The 20,506-nt window shown below is 37.5% G+C and overlaps 1 pseudogene; it reads right to left on the bottom strand.

Moving 5' to 3' along the window:
* Positions 1-3,488: 3,488 nt before the first annotated feature.
* Positions 3,489-16,714, bottom strand: LOC124897773 (annotated as a pseudogene).
* Positions 16,715-20,506: the final 3,792 nt, after the last annotated feature.

The following is a 20,506-nucleotide window of genomic DNA, read 5'->3' as shown; positions in this document are numbered from 1 at the left end:
TGTTCAGCCACTCGTTCACAATCAATGAATCTACGATATAATTCATAAATAAACTAAATGAACAAAAACCATAATTGCAGCCTCCTTAATCATGTTTCAAAGCCCCAAGGTCGTCTAAGGTGGTTACGTAAGAGTTTAAGTGTCCTATTTATAGTAGAACCAAAGCTGCTGATTTTGACATAGCAGTGTGCCACGCCCTTATCACGTGAACTAGGGGAATGTCCCTAAAGTCTATGGCATGCAAATTAGTCCCAAAATTCTAGGTTTGGTCACATTGTGCCCTATGCTTTTGGTTCTTTGTTCCTTGCTTTGTGGTGACTTTTTCTTTTGATTTCCATCTTGTATATCAACCACATATCATCTTGATCAATTCACCAAGAATCCTACAACATCAAAAAACACCATAAATTAGAGCTTAAAACATAATCTAATCCAACACGATAACAAGGAAGGAACACAGCTCAAGCTAAGAGTACTAGTTTTGGTATTTAAACTTTAACTTAATGTTTTGTATCTTGGATTGTTTCAATTGAAACTTAAGCACTGTAAAAAAGTTATTCCACAAATAACTACACAATTAAACCCTTGATAACTCATTATAAGAACTAGAATCTATCGAGATCAACTAGAAAAACACATCGCTCAAGCTAGTAACACTAGTTTTCTCGTCTAAACTCTAAGTGACCAAATTGATTCTAAACTTGTTTGAAACACACCTTAAACATTATAATCAAGTACATTAAAATTTATATGCCCAATTATATCATTAAAAACTCATTAATCACATAATAATTCCTCAAAACAAGGCTAAACAAGTATAGATAATGACACTTAGGTGCATAAATCCCCCTAAGATCAAACTCTCTTGGGATCCAAATGAAGTACACCCTTCCAAGCTATTCTTGGAACAGCCGGCGAAGCTAAATTCATAGTCTTAGCATAAAATTCTAGGCTAGCATGGTAAGGAGCTAACCAATCCATTCCCAAGATGATATCAAAATCTACAATTTCTAAGACAATTGGATCTACCTAAGTATCATGCCCAAATAAGGTCACAATACAATATTGGTACACTAGATCCACCACTAAAGAGTACATGAATAGTCTTGGAAAGAGGCTCACTTGCAGAATCAAAACCCAAAGCAAAATATGCATACACATAGGAGAAAGTTAATTCTGAATCAAATAACACAGATGTAGATCTGAAATAAATGGGGATGATACCTATGATGTCAGCATTGAAAGCCTCTACCTCTGGTATGATAGGTATAGTATAGCAGTATCCCTGACCACCACCAAACTGAGTAGAACTGCAACTATAACACCCTGCATATTGGGTTAAAATTTAAACCGTCGTTCCTACATGTATTAACTCAATACCAATGATTCCCATGTGAATATAAGTGTCATGATCATTATCCCAGTATGAAGAGTTCTTATGATGTGAAAAAAATTCATAAGAAAAACTTAGAGCAAAAATGAGTTAAGAGGTTTTGATTCGACCAAATTTTTGGTATTTGATCCTACAAAGGTCAAATTTGAACATGTATAACTTCTGGAATAAATGGAATTTTGGATCTCAAGACCTACCAAATTATATACAAATGTGTCCTCTTTCAAACGCATCTTATTTTGCCTTAATCTGATACCCAAGTGAAAAATTATGAGTATTTTTGTGGTTCCATAGACCTTATGCTCTGTGATAAGTAGAGTGGCACGGACCTTATGCTTCGTTATAAGTAGTGTGGAATGAACCTTGTTCAATAATGCTAAAACCCATGTTTCTCTTCAGTTTTTCAATGGTAATCTGGTCATTTATGTCCTAAATGACCCTATAATTTATAAAGTCACATTTTACCTCATTTCATAAACTCAAATCGTCAATTTCTCTCCTCTAAAAACTCTCAAGAACACCAAAACAAGGGTTTCTCACACAAATTAAACCTCAAGGTCTCCCAACTCAAATGTTCCTTTAAGAAATCAACAAGTCCAGGTATGTGGGATATTCATCAATGGGTCCCTTTCACCCATTAGGTCCCTGAGTTTTCCCCAAATTCTCAAGTTTAATTCCTCTTTTATTTAGGGTTCCATGAAAAGTATAAATTCCATGATTTCCACCATGTAATTATTGAATTTTACCATTGAAAGAGTGCTCCCTCATAATTTCAAGAGTTCTTTCATACTCTAATCATGATGATTCAATACATTGATGAAATTGTTGGTTTTTGAGTTTAAGTCATGAAACTTCCTATCATGTCATTACATTGAAATCATCAAATTTAATAATATTATTTTCCATGATAGTGGGTTATGAACACCCCGTACCTAATGATCATGCATGCTAATTTTTTCAAGATTTCAAGTTATTCATACCATGTTTGTATCATGAAATTTTGTAACATTGTCATAAATACTCACCAGTATTACATCATGCTAAATACATCAGTTTACATGTCCATGATTACTTCAGATTCTGCATGCACTATTATTTTCAAAATACCAAGACTTGAGCATATCCGTTATCAGTGTATGTACCATCTTATGTCTCAGTGTCTTTTTGTTAGGAGTAGGACTTAGCATCGAGCAAACTTAGGGATAAATGCTCACCGGCCAGTACAGGACTAAGACCTTTTGTAGAAGTTCGTAAGTTCCAGAACTACATAGCCAACGTAGGTTATCTCACAAGTAGAGGACTGAAACTCTCTTAGGGTTCACCCTCTAGTAGAAAACTGACACCTTAGTCCTTCGGGACATTAGTGTAGTAGATCTATACCGTCAGTGTCAGTACCTGAGGTAAGGTATTAACCCCTTTCCAACTGGGTTACAGGTTAGACCCCAATTAGCTCATATTGGGGCACGTTGGTTAAATGTTAGCTCCCACAGTCTTTGTTTAGTATTCAGACCACATCAACTCAGGTTTGGATGACCAAGTGTTCAGTTTATCAATTTTTCAGTTTTACAGATTAGTTCAGCACATGCTTTACTTGGTGTTGCATTCATTTTATATATTCATGTATTCATGCTCAGTATCTATTCATGACCCTCAATAAGCTTTTACAGCCTAATGAGCATTAACTTGAGATTTACATATAGTATTCATACTTTATAGCTTTTCAACTTACAGCAATGTTTTTCGGGTAAAATGGCTCGATGGACCCTTATACTATGGTTGTTTTGTAATGTGGATACTTTTAATTATACGTTTGTCATCTTTATCCTTGAACCCATTAAAAACAACATTTTAAACATTGTTTTGCATACTTGACATTAACTCGATAATATGGCAAAACGCGTGTAAACACGCATTTTTTGGGTATGTGATAAAATATTTATAACATTTAAAAAACTAAAAATATATTAAATTAAAAAAAAAAACTAAAATCTCCCCACCTACCCACCCACCCAACCTCCGTTCCAGCAACCCCCTCCCCCAAAACCTTCATTCCAGCATATTTCCGCCCAGCACCATCCACCACCACCCCACCACGTCATCCACCACCTTGCCTCCCTTCCACCATAACCAAATGTAGAATCTCCAACTTTGGTCAATTCGATATTGCGTTAAGTCCAGCATCACTAACTTGAAGCCTCTTCAAATAAATCTCAGCAACATGATTTTCCATACTTCTAATTGTCTCAAAAAGCCAATCCCAATCACCTAAACACCTCAACAACTTCAAAGTCTTTAGATTCTTAGACCCAATAATCAAAGGTGCAAAACATTGTCTATAATACAACTCTTTCAAACATATAGATCTAAGCGATGAAGCCGCAGCTCCTGGCCCAATCGGGTCAACTGCAAAGCCATCAATGATACACAAAAAACATTTAACAGATAACTTTTCAAGAGAAGAACAATTATCAAGCAAAGCATTCATACCTTTATCTCCAAACATACAAGACCCGCAAGAGAATTTCTTCAAACCCTTACAATTTTATCGCAAAGGCAGACATACCCACATCGGTAACATCATGAAGCTTTAAGCAAATAAAACTAGAATAACGAAGGGATATAAGTGTCAAGGTTTCATTATCTATTCTCACCAATTTCCTATCACATCAGATAGCAAGTTTGATAATGAAATAGAAATGAGAGAAAATAGCAGGAACATAAGGAAGAATCTCAACTTTAACGTTGATGGCAAGATGATGATGACTTTGACCCTCAACTAAAAGCCATTTCTGTCACATAAGGGAACATTTTTCATTGGAAATGATCTGGAAAAGCTCAATTTTAATTTTAATTTTTTTTAATTCTCAATTTAAATTTTTTATTTTTTAATATTAAATTTCTTATGTGGCATTTTAAAAATTATGTGAAATTTAATAAAATGACATGGAAGCTAACCTGGATGCTGATATGGAGTGAGTGTGTTACACTCATCAAAAAGTATTTAAAATGTTGCTTTTTAGTGGGTTCAAGGGTCCAGATGACAAACATGTAAGTAAGAATATCCATATTACAAAACAGACATAGTACAAGAGTCCATCGAGCCATTTTGCTCATAATTTAGAAATTTCACTATGTCTGACAGCTTTTACGTACAGCCATGATTTAAATGGATATTTCAGCAGATAGCTTATGTCTTTAGTTTTAACCTATACATTAAGTATTTTTCATAATTTAGCACATGTCTCACATACTCAGTACATTCCAAAGTACTGACCACATAGATGCATTTGTGGCTACATTCCTTCATAATGTAGGTACCAGATATAGCCCACACACCAGGTTCAGATAGTTTTCAACATTCAGCTAGCAGGTGATGGGTTCTCTTATTTTGGGGACTTAAGTCAGTTGCAGTTCTAGTATTTTATTTCCATTATTCTTATTTATTGATTTGGGTTAATTGAGGGTCATGTCCTGACTACCTATAATCAGTATAGTAGAGACTTCATAGATAGTCAGTCAGAGACATTATATGTAATTCAAGTTCCTTTTTTAGATTTATCATGTTTTAAACTTTTATAGTATCATATTTACTTATATTTTTCATGATTATGCTTCTGCTCAGCAAATTTAGCTTTCATATACATTTTAAATCAGTTGCTCAAGTAGTATGCCAATACATGGGTTAGCTTGGGATCACTTGTGGTTTTAAGAACAATGTCACGACTAGGGGGTAGTCTTGGGTCGTTACAACGACCACCACAACGGGCACCACTAATTCTGTATCGTGCATCTCTAGTAGAACCTATACCTCTCACAGTCAATATAGAAGTAACCCTAAAAACACATCAAAGACAGTCCTTGGACAAATGGCAAACCTCACCACACGCGCAGAAACCTCTATGGCTCAACTCAATAGGAGGAGGTACTGCTAATCTAGAAAGACCACCCAAAGTTGCTAAAATAAAAGACCCACTATCTGAAACCTGAAAGGCTTCCTGCACTGGTCTACCATGGTACCCACAAAAATCTTTAGAACTCTTTCTCGAGTAGTGTGATGTCTAAAGTCACCCTGACGGCACACCCTTTTGGCGCCTCCCTGAAACCCTCAAAGAATAGACGTAATCATCTTAGCATGATGCACTATACTTTGAAATGATGCCTCATACATTACCATCTGAGTCATAGCCAGCTAAAGAAAAGCATCCAACCCCTTCATGAAATTCTAAATCTTCTGAGATTCAATGGGAATACTAGCATAAAAATATCTAGATAAGGCACAAAAACATGCCTTATACTTTATAACGGTTATGGAGCCATGCTCCAAGTGATCAAACTCATGTATTGTCTCATCCCTCAAATTGTACGACACAAACCTGTCCAAAAAGGCCTCAGTAAATTGATTCGAAGTTATCTCTAGAGAATCAAGAGGTCTATAACTAACAAGTGACCTCTACCAATATCTGGTTATATCTCTCAACTAATAAGTATTATAAGCAACCCCATGCGACACAAGAGAACCAAGGTTATGAAAGTTATTACGATTGTCAATCAAGAACTCATAGGCATCCTCGCCTATAGCACCACTAAACCTAGGAGGATCCAAATGACTTAATCTCTCAAACAATCGTTGATCCATAGAAGACATAACTATACTCATAATAATACGAGGTATAGTGAATCTGGAAGGATGAGACCCCATAAAAGAAGGTAATGGATAAAGGCTAAACTCCTAACCTTAGAATACCATACTCAGATGTTAGCGCTGAAGAAGGAACAACACTCGAGGGCTATGAAGTACCATAAGCTGATTTTGGTACCGCTGGAGAATCCATACTCAAAATCAGAAAAACACCATAGGCAGACTCTGGCATAGACCAAGGTATAATAATCGAAGATGGAGGAACACCAGATGCACTCAAAGGAACACCCTCCAAATACGTCAGTAAGCGAATCAATAACCTCTCCAAGACCTGGGTAGAAAAAGTCTATGGGACTGGAGTAGGACCCATAACTCTAACATACTCAACCTAAGGCTCGGGGGAGAGTCCTCTAGTACTGTACTAGAAAGTTTGAATCCTCATGACCATTCTCTACCTCAAGCCCGTCCATGACTCATAATTCATCCCCTCGACTAGGATCTATCCTTGGATGATGGCTCCACATCTCTAGCCTCACAAGTTTTAGTCCTCACCATCTGCGTAAAAAAGAGTGAAATACGATTTAGAACACCAGGTATGAAAGAATCCGTATGATAAGGAACAAAAAAAGAAAAGTTTCCTAAGGATATCTTATAGACTCTCAAAGATAGATATGAACATCTATGCACCGATCCACGAGACTCTACTAGACACCCTTTTCTAATACTAATGAGACCAATATACCCTGTTGCTTTGATACCAATTTGTCATGACCCAAAATTTAAGGGTCGTGATGGCACTTGTTGCGGCATGTCTTGACAAGTAAGACTATCACCTAAACTGATATGAAATAGAATAAAATACAAAAAACTAAGGCAAGACTCCTAAAATAGAGTCAAACCACATATATATAATAATAGCAAGAGATACACAACCAAAAATACCATAAGAATATTCCAAAACCTCATACCACATTGTAAGAAATACTAAATACATCTCGAATGTAAAAAGATACAATAAAAGACCAAATGAATCATAATTTGTCTCTAAATACAAATAAGACATAAAATAGATAAGAAGAGGTAGTAGATCAATTCCAGAAGCATAGAACAATGATACCTCAAATATACTACAGATACCGACTGAATCAGCTACCGTGCAGTGCACTCGTACTCGCATCTGCACCAAAAGGGCACAGTAAGGGTGAGTACGGTCCACTTGTACTAAGTAGGCATCATAGGCTAATAGAGCAAAGTAGAAAATAAATCATACAAACTATGGACACATCACCTACAATAACAAAATATCCAAATGATAGCTCACAATTCTCCACTAACAGTTCTACAATATTCACATATACCACACTCAAATGCGAGAAAGATGAACAGACATAAAAATATCACACATAAACGTATGAAAATAAGTACACATAGATAGATATCACTTCAAAGATAATAATACAACATAGAATAGGCATAATATATATCTATATATAAAATGTAATGAAGATAATGATGGTTATGATGATGATGTGATGTGATAAACCAGGTTGTGACCAACCTCCGTATATACCTATCGAGTTATGCTCCTAAGGTAGGACCTATGGGGGTTCGTCAACTCATATACAATTAAATACCAATATCCATGACTCTTATCCAGCACATACATCGGCAGAGGGTCTATAAAAATGTCATGAAGTCAGTGTGTCTAGTATTTCCACAGTGGTACCAATGTTTAACTAGTATATATAATATGAGGATGTAATGCTCACAACCAACCAGAATGAGAATTTCCAAATCAAACCAATATACCAATTATGTGAGCTAGAAATACACTCAATATACCCACCATTTATGAATTCAAAGAAATCCATATGCAAATAGAGTAATATACACATATATGCCATTAATACCACATAAATTCCAATTTAGGCCTTTTTACCAGAAAAATACCACCAAATATACATACATAAGGAAAGCAACATCATATAAGTCCCCATATAGGCACACAGAGCAAATAATATCTCAAAACCACAAAATAACAACAATATAGGCCCCCACATGGGCACTACTCAATAATAAAGTCATTTCTTTGATTATCCCACACCCACAAGATGATTTTACACAAATATTCACTATCTAGCCCAGTCTGGAGAAACTTAAGCCATAACCAACCTCGAATGCAGAAAATCATCCCAAAATGCCTTCACTATAGAGCTTTCTCCATACAAATAGACCTGAAATCAACTAAAATACACTAATATCGAATCTACGCATTAAAAATAAGCTAACAATACCCATATTTCTCATTTCTGGGTCAGGGTCAAAACGAACCCCAAAATAAGGTTTTCAAAAAAGGGTAAAATTGGAATTTTTCCCAAAATTATATTTACATGATTAAAGGAACTTATAGAAAAAAAATCCAAGAAAAAATAGATTGAAATTGGGGTTTAAATTGAAGAATTACTATTTTAGGCCTTCCGAGCCAAAATCCCCCAATTTTATTTTCAAATTCAAGTTTTAACAATATTCAAATGAAGAATCGAAGGAAAATAATTATAATAGAGATTTGGTGCTTACCTAAGCTTGAAAATGGAAGAAATCGCTCAAACTCAAAACCCCAAGCTCCAAGTCTCAAAAATAGTGAAAAAATCACAAAAGGGGGTATTTATACTTACCAGGTACCACTAAAGTGGGCCCTGGGCCGCTTTAGCAATAAGCACTAAAGCGGTACCCCCGCTATGGTGACAGTCCGCTAAAGCAAACCCTTGGGTTATATTTTAGTGGTACTTGTTAGGCGGCTAGGGTTGCTTTAGTGTCAATTAGTTGCTAAAGCACCCTCTATTAAAGGGCCCAAAGGGCCTCTTTAGCAATAACACTAGTAGTTATGCACCAACTGGAGACTTGGAAAATTTCAAATCTCTGTGTTAAGATTTATCCAAAATCCCAAGAACGTAAATGAATTATGCTACCCTATCAAATTCGATGCTTCGGACTCAATGGAGATATCAGATTTTTGAAAAAAATGTCATTTTCACAAAATTGACCCCCAAGACCTAATTTTACAACTTTCCAAATAGAAGGCCAAAATAAGATATAAAAGTCATAAAACCACACCAACCTAAATTCAAAGTTCTAGATCTGCTAGTGCATTCCATTTTGCCATCCGACACACACAGATTAATAAATGTTGATCGATGCCAACTATAAAGCCTTTATAACCACCAAAAATAATAAATTCACACAAATCACATCGTAATGAATTGAGAACCATGCTTATTATCCCTATACCCCAGAAATACCATAAGGTAACCACGAGGAGGGGCAAAATGGTAAAATTATACATAAATGAATAATTCACAAAAAATCAAGTCATTACACACTTCCACTCGAGAATGGACATTCTATGAATCAGGCCACTAGGCCTCTTATGCTAGGCCTATAATTTCTGACAACATAGGCAATGAGCTATAAAATATGCTACATCTCTCTTCAAGCCACTCCACCAGTAGTGTTGCCTCAAATCTCTAACCATCTTAGTTGTCCCAAGGTGAATAGAGTATTTGGAACTATGAAACTCATCCAATATCAACTGAATCAAGTCTTTGACCCTTGGAATACTAATGCGGCCATCACATCTCAGAATACCCTCAGGATCCAAGGTAGCCCTCCTAGACTCACCATTCACAAACTTATCATGGAAGCCACAAAGTCTATTATCGTCAAACTACGACTCTAAATTTACTCTAATAACATAGACCTAGCCTCAACACTAGCAAGGATCCTTCTAGAGTCTAAAATATCAAGTCAAATCATCAAATTGGCTAATGACTGTATGTCCTACGCTAATAGGCTAAAATAGAATCAAAGCTACCCATTCTAATCATCTTCCAATTCAAAGCATTCGCTACTATATTTTCCATACTCGAATGGTATAAAATAGAGATGTCATAATTTTTCAATAACTACATCCATCTGCATTATCTTGAATTAAGCTATTTCAAAGTAATATGATATTGAAGCATACAGTGATTAGTATAAATCTCACAGTGAATGCCTATAAATCTTAAGTGCAAATACTATCATCGGAAACACCAAATAATGAGTCGGGTAGTTACACTCATGAACCTTCAGTTGCCTAAATGCCAAAGCAATAAATCGACCCCCAAAACACAACTGAAGCCAACACTAGAAGCATCATAATATATGGTAAATCCCTAACCCTCAATAGGAAGAGTCAAAATAGGAGTTGAAGTGAGAAATTTCTTTAGCCTCTGAAAGCTCGACTCGCACTCCATAGACTACTTGAAAGAAACCCCTTCCTTGTTAATCTAGTCATTGGCACTGCAATAGTAGAAAAAAAAACTTAAAGAACGACCTGTAGTAACCTACCAAACCAATAAAGCTACAAACCTTGGATAGAGATATAGATCTAGCCAAATCACGAAAAGCGTCAATCCGTCATGACTTGAACCAGGACCTAGTCGTGATGGGTATTTAAGATCACCATGGGCCGGAGATCACCCCCTTAGCCTAACCACCTAAGCACAATAAATATCAAAGCAGAAGCAAAACCAAACCAAATGAAAATATGTTTATAAACCAAGGGAGAGAATCCAAAATAAATGCAATGATCAATAATCCCTACATTTGTCCAAAAAGACTCTAAAACTAGAATATCAAATTAGGTCGATACATGCCCCTGATCATGATAATGGTTTAAAAAGAAACCTAAGGAAATGGAAAAGTTTTTTGGAAGATGGAGGCTCATCATTTCACAGCAACTCAACGAATAACTACACCACCTAAAGCTGCATGGGGGTAAAAGAGAAGTTGTTGGACCCTTCATCATGAAATGATGTATCATCCTAGGACGATCAGTAGGATAAGCATTATTTTATAACTCAGGGAAAGTGATAAAATAATACCATGTCCAAAATCAATCAAACCACATACACATATCTAGTTATATACATATATAATATGTTGGGATAGGGTAAGGATCATGAATATGAGAGTTTAAAATCACTAACCTAGACTGTGTAGCTCTATCCATCCTAAGGGCACCATGGGCTATATGGGTTCAGCTCCTCCTGCTAAAAAGGCCCAGTGGAAATTCGAGGGTCAAAGGCACCAAGTCTCTAACTATCCCAAAATATATAATGTGCAAACTATGCACACGGTTATAAAGACCCCCACGCCGATAACTGTGGTTTTTAGTATTGCCCCCCCCAGGACCTCCACCTTCGCGACGAGCTACACAATCCCCTTAAAGCACAAATTAATATATTTTAACACAATCCCAATTGTTACCCCAAGAGTCATTTACTAAGGCATTTACTATTTGGTATTGAAATACCAATTATGCTTACAAGCTAATCCAATTATGTCATTCCAATCCAATTAACCAATTTGACTCCTAAGTTCCATTTTAAAAATCCAAAACCATGGCCACCAAGTCCTTTCAAATCCATTTAGCCTTTATATGTAATGTAATGTTCCAAAAACAAGTTAAATTATGCATATATCCATATTCCAAAATTAAATTACAAAGTGGGTTGAGGTCAATGCCAATTCCAAATCAAAAATCCATAAATTTGGGGAAATCATGTCCACCTTTCCAACAATTTTAACCATACACCCATTCAGCCCCAAAAATCATCAATTAAACCATAACCAAAACATTTAAACCATGGGAAATATAATTCAAGTAATAATCATCAAGAATCCTCAACCCAATTTCAAATCCCACCATTAAAACCACATAAACAAAGATCAACATATTCTATTATGTTAAATTAAAGTTTAGGGAGGAGGGACTTGCCTGAAACACCAAAGTTTAGAGAGAAACCTTCAATTGGAGCCTAGATGTTTAATCCCTTAAAAACCCTAGATTTATCTTGCTTTGGGGAGTTTAAGATGAGAGAAGTGAATTTGATTTGATTAACTAATGATAAGGGGACCCTAGGAGTGTTTTTAAGATGTGGGTAAAGTGTAAAAGATGAAAAAGGACCAAAAATCCCTTAATAAAAATGTGTAGGAAAAATATGTGCCAATCATTATGGATCAGGTAATGACTCGTGAGGTCTGACCATGAGTCGTTACCTGGCCTCGTGACCTCCGCATCAAAAGCATGGGACCTCACTTTTATGACCACGAGTTATTACCGTACGAGTTATTTCCATACATCATGACTCAAGACATTGACTCGTGGTTAGGGGGAAAATATCAGGCCATCTCACAGGTGAGAGCATGAGTCTCACCCTACAACTCGTGATGAGTGATAACGACTCATCACCTGAGTCGTAGTCCGGGCAGTGTTGACATAAATCTAGAAATTTTAGAGTTTAAAACCTGGAGAATTACATTACCCCCTCCCCCTCCCCAGGATCATTCATCCCAGAATTAGAAGTTAGGGGAACCCTTAGCACTATGCATGACAGAGTGCAACCAGAATCTAAGGGCAAATTCAAAATGAAAAAAAACAAGGAAACGAAACTCATGCCTCAAGCATTTGAATCCAACGCTGGGAACAAGAATGTATACTTGGACTTCATACCTTCTTCAGCTTCCCATGTAGCTTCTTCCACCTTTTGGTTCCTACAAAGAACCTTTACCATAGCTACATCCTTAGTCCTTAATCTACGAACTTGCCTATCTAATATATTCACTAGGACTTCCTAATATGCCAAGGAATTCAAAACACCAAAAATCTCCACAGAAACAATCAAAGATGAATCACCCACACACTTTTTCAATATTTACACATAGAAAACATGGTGAATAGAGCCCAATCTTACAGGCAAATCCAACTCAAAGCAATATTCCCAACTGTCCTCAAAATCTAATACGGGCCAACATAACAGGGATTGAGCTTTCCTCTTTTCCCAAACCTCATGACTCCTAATATAGGAGAACTTTAAGGAACATGTAATCACTAACCTCAAACTCCAATTGCTTTCGTCTCACATCTACATAAGACTTTTGGCGACTTTGGGCAGTCTTAAATCTTTCCCTGATCACCTTCACCTTCTTCATGGCTTGGTGAACTATGTTAAGACCAAATAACCTAGTCTCACCAACTTCAAACCACCCAATAGAAGACCTACACTTCCTACCATAAAGAGCCTTAAAAGGATTCATCTAAATACTCAAATGATAACTATTATTATAAGCAAACTCAATAAGAGGCAAGTGATCAACCCAACTACCATAAAAATTAATCAAATAGGCCTTTAACATATTCTCTAGAGTTTGAATAGTTTTTTTCTCTTTTCCATCCATTTGAGGGTGGAAAGCGGTGCTAAGGTTCACCTTAGTCCCTAAACCCTTCTGAAACAAATGCCAAAAGTGAGAAGAAAATTGTGTACCTCGATCTGAAATAATAGAAATAGATGCTCTATGCAACTTAACAATCTCCTGAGTAAATAATTTAGCATAATCCTCACAAAAGTAATTAGTGCTCACTAGTAAGTGAGCAAATTTAGTCATCCTATCCATAGTAACCCAAAAATTGAGTCGTACTGATTTCGAGACTGTGGAAGACCCATAATTAAATCTATGTTAATGCTCTCCCACTTTTATATAGGCAACTCTACCACTTGATACATGCCAACACGTCTCAAGTTATCTACCGTAACTTGCTGAAAAACCACATATTTATCCATAAAATTTTCCATATCTATGTTCATATTGTTCCAACAGTAGATCTCTTTCAAGTCATGATACAATTTGGTCACCCCCAGATGAGTGGTATATCTGGACTCATGAGCCTCAGTCAAAATCCTTTCCCACAGCCCATCAACATCAAGAACACACAACCTACCTTGATACCTTAAGATGCCATCTCCCCTAATTTTAAAAGCTATAACCTTTTTCTGACCCACATCATCCTTAATCAACATAATTATAGAATCTAAATCTTATTTGTCCTTCACCTCGGCACCAAAAGATGATTTAACCACCTCTTGAACAATCACTCCTCCATCCTCAGAGTCTAAATTATGAACTTCCAAGTTAGCTAACCTATCTATATCCTTAACCAATCCTTTTTTATCCTCATCAACATAGGATAAGCTCCTTATAGAAACCTGCTAAGAGCATCAGCAATAACGTTAGCTTTACCTGGATGGTAGTGCAAACTCATCTCATAATATTTAAGTAACTCAGGACACCACCTCAACCTGAGATTCAACTATTTCTATGTAAACATGTACTACAAGCTCTTATGATCTGAATAGATATCCTCATACACCCCATACAAAAATAATGGCGCTAAATCGCCAAAGCAAAAACCACAGCCACCAATTCCAAGTCATGAGTCAAATAGTTCCTCTCTCAAACCTTAAGCTACTTGGAAGGATAAGCCATAACCTTACTATACTTCATCAAGACACAACCCAATCCCACACGGGATGCATCATAATATACAACAAACATCTCAGTACCCTCGGTCAGGGTCAAAATAAGACCAGAAGTCAACTTATACTTCAACTTTTCAAAACTACCCTCACAAGCATCGAACCACAAGAACTTAACCTTTTTCTGGGCTAGCTTATTCAATATAAAAATAATAGAAGAGAAACTCTCCATAAACCTCCTATGATACCTAGCCAAGCCCAAGAAGCTCCTCTTGTCAGTTGGAGTCATGGGTTTAGGCCACCTCTTAACTGCCTCGACTTTTTGGGGATCCACCTTGATCCCCTTACTAAAAACAACATTCCCAAGAAAAGTCACTGCATTTAGCCAAAACTCACACTTAGAAAATTTCGCATACAATTCCTGATCCTTAAGGGGTCATTTGGTTTAAATACAAGTTATGTTAGGATTAGTTATGACAGGATAAGTTGTGCTGAGATAAGTTATGCTAGAATTAATTATATTGGGATTATTTATTATTGAGTGTTTGGTTTGTTATATTCAAAATGATATGCATTGTATAATTTCTAAGAGTATGTTAATTTATTACAAAAATACCCTCTAGCTTATTTAACTTTTTTCATATAATTTCATTTCACGCTTTAAATATTCATTCTTAAAAAATAAAGCTTCCATCTTATTTAGATTTTTTATGTGAGTGTGTGCATTCTCATGATTATGTCGTGTATTAAAAATAAAACTTTCATCTTATTTAGCTTAAATTTTTTTGTGTGTGCCTTCCTATGATTATGTCGTGTTTGTTTAACAATAAATAAAATAAAACTTCTAGCGTAAATTTATTAAAGTAAAAGATAACTTATTGTTTATGTCACTCATATATTATAAAATATTAAAATTCACTTTAATTGATATATACAATATCAATTTTCAACAACAACAACAACAAACCCAGTTTATTCCCACATAGTGAGGTCTGGGGAGGGTAAGATGTACGCAATCCATACCACTACCTCCGAAAAAGTAGTAAGGCTTCTTTCGATAGACCCCCGGCTCAAGACAGGGAATAGTAATCAACTCCAAACAAAAAGATGACAAAACATAAATATGCTAATTACAAAAGAATAGTGAACAGAGGAATAGTAAACAAAGAAAAGTAAGCAATAGTAATACAGCATGCAACAAGGTAGAAAAACAGGCTTAATAAACCTACCAAGTAAAGCCCTACCCTACCTACCCAACTTGGCGCTAGCCTTCTAACCTAATACCCGTCCTCCAGATCTTTCTGTCTAGGTCCATGTCCTCAGTATGCTATAACTGTTCCATGTCCCGTCTAATTACCTCTCTCTAGTATTTCTTCGACCTACCTCTATCCCTCTTAAAGCCATCCAAAGCAAGCCTCTCATACCTACGAACTGGTGCATCCGTGACCCTCCTCATCACATGCCCAAACCATCTCAATCTTCCTTCCCTTATCTTATCCTCCACCAAAGCCACTCCCACCTTCTCCCAAATAATATCATTCCGAACTCTATCACCCCTAGTAAGTCATATATCTAACGCAACATTCTCATTTCTTCCACCTTCATATTTTGGATGTGAGAGTTCTTTATAGGCCAACACTCTGCGCTATACAGCATGGACGGATGGACTGCCACCCTGTACAATTTGCCTTTAAGTTTTAGGGGCACCTTCTTATCGCACAACACCACCGAGGCGAGCTTCCACTACATTCATCCATCCTCAATACGGTGAGAGAAATCCTCATCAATATCGTCATTCCCCTGAATCATAGACCCAAGATACTTAAAACTATCCCTCTTACAAACCACCTAAGAATCCAACCTTACTACCACCTCGTCTTCCTCCCTCGAGCCATTAAACTTACATTCCAAATATTTGGTCTTGCTCCTACTCAACTTCAACCCTTTAGACTCAAGGGTCTGTCTCTGCATCGCTAATTTATCATTCATGCACACCCCTCCCCCCATCCCCCGAGTCTCTTCAATCAAAACCATATCATCTACAAAAAGTATACACCAGGGCACCTCTCCTTGGATACATCACGTCAACACATCCATAACCAAAGCAAACAAAAATGGACTAGGAGTAGATCCCTAATGCAACCCTGTCAAGAGATGGAAATGTTCTGAATTGCCTCCCACCGTCCTTACCTGGGTTTTAGCTCCATCATACATGTCATTGATGGCTCTGATATACACCACCGGGACCTCACTCTCCTCCAAGCATCTCCAAAGGACTTCCCTAGGTACTTTGTCGTATGCTTTCTCCAAGTCGATAAACACCATGTGCAGGTCCTTCTTCCTTTCCCTGTACTATTCCACCAGTCTCCGCACCAGCTGAATTGCCTCCGTCGTTGAGTGCCCAGGCATAAATCTAAACTGGTTATCTAAAATAGACACTACCCTCCTCAACCTTAAGTCGACCACTCTCTCCCAAATCTTTAGAGTGTGACTCAATAACTTAATACCCCTATAGTTGTTTCAACTCTGAATGTCACCCTTATTCTTATACAGAGGTATCATAGTACTCCATCGCCAGTCCTCGAGCATTTTTGCTGACTTGAAAATTCCGTTAAATAAATAAGTCAACCACCTCAAACCAACCTCACCAGCAAACTTCCAAAAATCCATAGAAATCTAATAGGCCCCGTCGCCCTACCCCTTCGCATCCTACGAGCAGCCTCTCTGACCTCCTCCATGTTAAAACATCTACAATACCTAAAATCACGGCACTCATCTAATTTCTACAAATCCCCTAACATAATTACTCTATCCCCTTCATCATTCAAGAGCCTATGAAAATACGACTGCCATCTTTTCTTAATGTGAGCACCCTCCACCAACACTCTACCATCCTCTACCTTAACATACTTCACCTGGTCAAGGTCACGGCCCTTCTTCTCCCTTGCTGTAGCCAGCCTAAACAACCTCTTTTCCCCTCTTTTCTTCTCTAACCCACATACAAACTCTCAAATGTTGTCGTCTTAGCAGTCATAACTACTAGCTTAGCCTAATTCCTCGCTAGCTTGTACTCCTTCCTACTTACCCGTTTCTCTTCTTCATCTTTACTCTCAACCAACTTAGCATACGCCCCCTTCTTAGTCTCCACTTTCTTCTTAACTTCTTCATTCCACCACCAATCCCCCCGATGGTGAGCGGCCCAGCCCCTAGACACACCCAACACTTCCCTAGCAGTCTCATAAATGCACCTAGCCACTCTATCCTATATTTTATCTACGTCTCCCCTCCACTCCCATAACCCTATACCCGCTAACTTCTCCCCTATCTCCTGCATATTCACTGGCATCAAGCCACCTCACTTAATTCTTAATCGACCCTCCAGACCTCTATTCCTCTTGTCCTTCTTTATACCTAAGTCTATCACCAAGATCTTATGCTGAGTCAAAAGATTTTCACTCAGAATGACCTTACAATCCTTACACAATGCCCTATCCCCTTTCCTAAGCAGCAAAAAGTCAATTTGGGTCTTAGATATCACACTTTGAAAGGTGATCAGGTGATAGTCCTTCTTTGGGAAGCTCGAATTTACCACCACCAACCCAAAGGACCTCGCAAACTCCAGCAGAGCAGTTCCCTCCTTATTTCTGTCCCTAAAACCAAAACCACCATGCACATCACCAAAGCCTCCCGGTAACACCCCGATGTGCCCATTGAAATCCCCTACTACAATAATCTTCTTAGTGCTAGGCACGCCTTGACCACCTCATCTAAGTCCTCCCAAAACTACATTTTATCTTCCCCATCCAAGCCCACCTGCAGCGCATACACACTACACACGTTCAGGATAAACCCCCTAAAGACCAACTTACTAGTCATCAACCTATCACTAATCCTCTTACCCTCTACTACCTGCCCTCTAAGCTCTTCATCTACTAGGATGCCAACTTCATTCCTACACCTCTCACTTCCTGTGAACCAAAAATTGTAACCATCCACATCTCTATCCTTAGACCCTACCCACTTAGTCTTCTAGACACACACAATATTGATCCTCCTATTTCTAAGAATCTTCACCAGCTCTATGAACTTTCCCTAGAGAGTCCCTATATTCCAAAACCCAACCCTCAGCCTATTAACTCTAGCGACACATATTTCTCTCTCGCCTTTAACTCCAGACCTCTCCCTTCCTCCTCTACTTGGCTTACTCTCATCCCCCACCCCCAGCACCTCCTCGAACAGGACCCTATTCTACCATCAACAACCACAGCCACTACACTAAGAAAATATAAACAACTACAGCACAAAAATATAAACACCTATAGTAACAAAACAACCATCGAGAATACAAAGCAACAGCAGGAAAATAAGGCCCACGTAGAGTAGATAGAATAAGCAAGAAAAAGTCAATACCACAAATTAAAGGCAATTACAGGAAATCAAGAGCTGAAATAATCAGGAAATGTAGAGGGGACAGAATAATACAAAGAAACTAAATTATCAGGAGTAACTAAATTGTAGCAAGTAACTAAAAGTTCAAAGTTTAGATGTCACCACAGTACTCTGTGTACTACTGATTCTGGAGAATTTTGTTGATAAAATTGGTTGTTGGAGATGCGTCGTCAGATCAAACCTGTCGAAGTTTCGAACGAAAACCACTGGTGCTTTTTGTGGAACTTATCGGAAGCTATATGTCACCTGAATATCGATGCCTGTATATCATCGGCACTTCTCATGTACCGCCCGTACTCATCACCGGAAGTACACTGATCCAACGGGAACTCCTAGCTCTCCGACAATGGCAGTGTCTAGGTAGGGGCAGAGGGGGAAAGGGTAAAAGGGTGGGCTAGAGTCAAACGGGAATAGTACCTTAAATACCGGACACGAAATAAAAATAGTATCATAGATGTCAAACTTAAATTGATCTTAATATCATAATAGTTGGACTTGAATTGAACTTAAATAAATTCAAGGTACAAGTCGAGCCAAAAGTTCATAAATATCTAAATCCTCCTTGGCCTCAAAAATATAAACAGGGTGACGGAAGAAGGTCTCTTCGATCTACAAGGAACTAATACTAATATTAGCCTAAAGGGGGTCGTGGAGGGCCTACTTCTAACCCCAAAAGTTCATTCTAAGGTTACTACTACCCCAATCTAGACTAAGATTCCTAAGTCTGCTACAAGGTGCTAAATAAGTCTCATTAAGTTCTAAGGTAGAAATTCAACCCAAGAAACAGATAATTAGGTCAATTCCTCCTAAATAAGACTCACTAACTGGATAAATAACCCAAATTTTGCTAAATATACCATCAAGTTGTAATTTATCATCCAAGACTAGCATATCATATCAATACCATGATAAATCTCAATCTATGAGAAGAGTAAGTCTAGACTACCTAGACACCGAAGAATGCTCGATAAAGTTTTCTAAATTAGAGATTTTCCCTTTTGATAAGTCTTTGCACGATGCAACATTATCAAAATAGTGATCTACACATTAATACGAGAATGATGATACCCATATTCCATTTTAAAGCTTTGGATCCAAAATTGAGTCGATATCTCATATAGGGCCTGCTTGCAGAATCATAATTTTGAAATCGTCAACAATGAGTAAATTTTAGCTCAAATGACACTAAAATCAAACCATCAAGAAACTATGGATTTATGACTAAATGGGAGAATTAAATCAAGAAATAGACAGAAAGTTACAAGGATTAAGATGAAGAAGTGACTTTTTTTAGCTCACCAACACCCTACGATCACCCAAGGATTTTCTCCTAATTTTTAAAGCACTCTAGAGGTTTTGATGGACTTAGATCTTTAGAATAAAGAGAGAAAAATGGGTGAAGGGAAAAATAAATGGCACTGCGGTTATCACTTAAGTGGCCACCCGATCGTTTAAGCGGCATTTTGTTGCTTAAGCAACCCTTGCCCCAGGCTGACCTATGCTAAAGCGGACAATTTATCACTTAAGCGGCGTCCGCTAAAGTGAATGGGTGGGAACTGGCTTGGCCGCTTAAGTGGCTTCACCAGCTAAAACTTAGTTTTTGATAAGCTTTCATCAACGGGATTGGTTTGAATTCCCATGAAGGTAAGCAAATTATGTGATCTTACC

Source organism: Capsicum annuum, chromosome 1 (assembly GCF_002878395.1).
Source record: "Capsicum annuum cultivar UCD-10X-F1 chromosome 1, UCD10Xv1.1, whole genome shotgun sequence".
Classification (NCBI taxonomy): Eukaryota; Viridiplantae; Streptophyta; class Magnoliopsida; order Solanales; family Solanaceae; genus Capsicum; species Capsicum annuum.
This window is presented reverse-complemented; position numbering and strand designations above follow the sequence as displayed.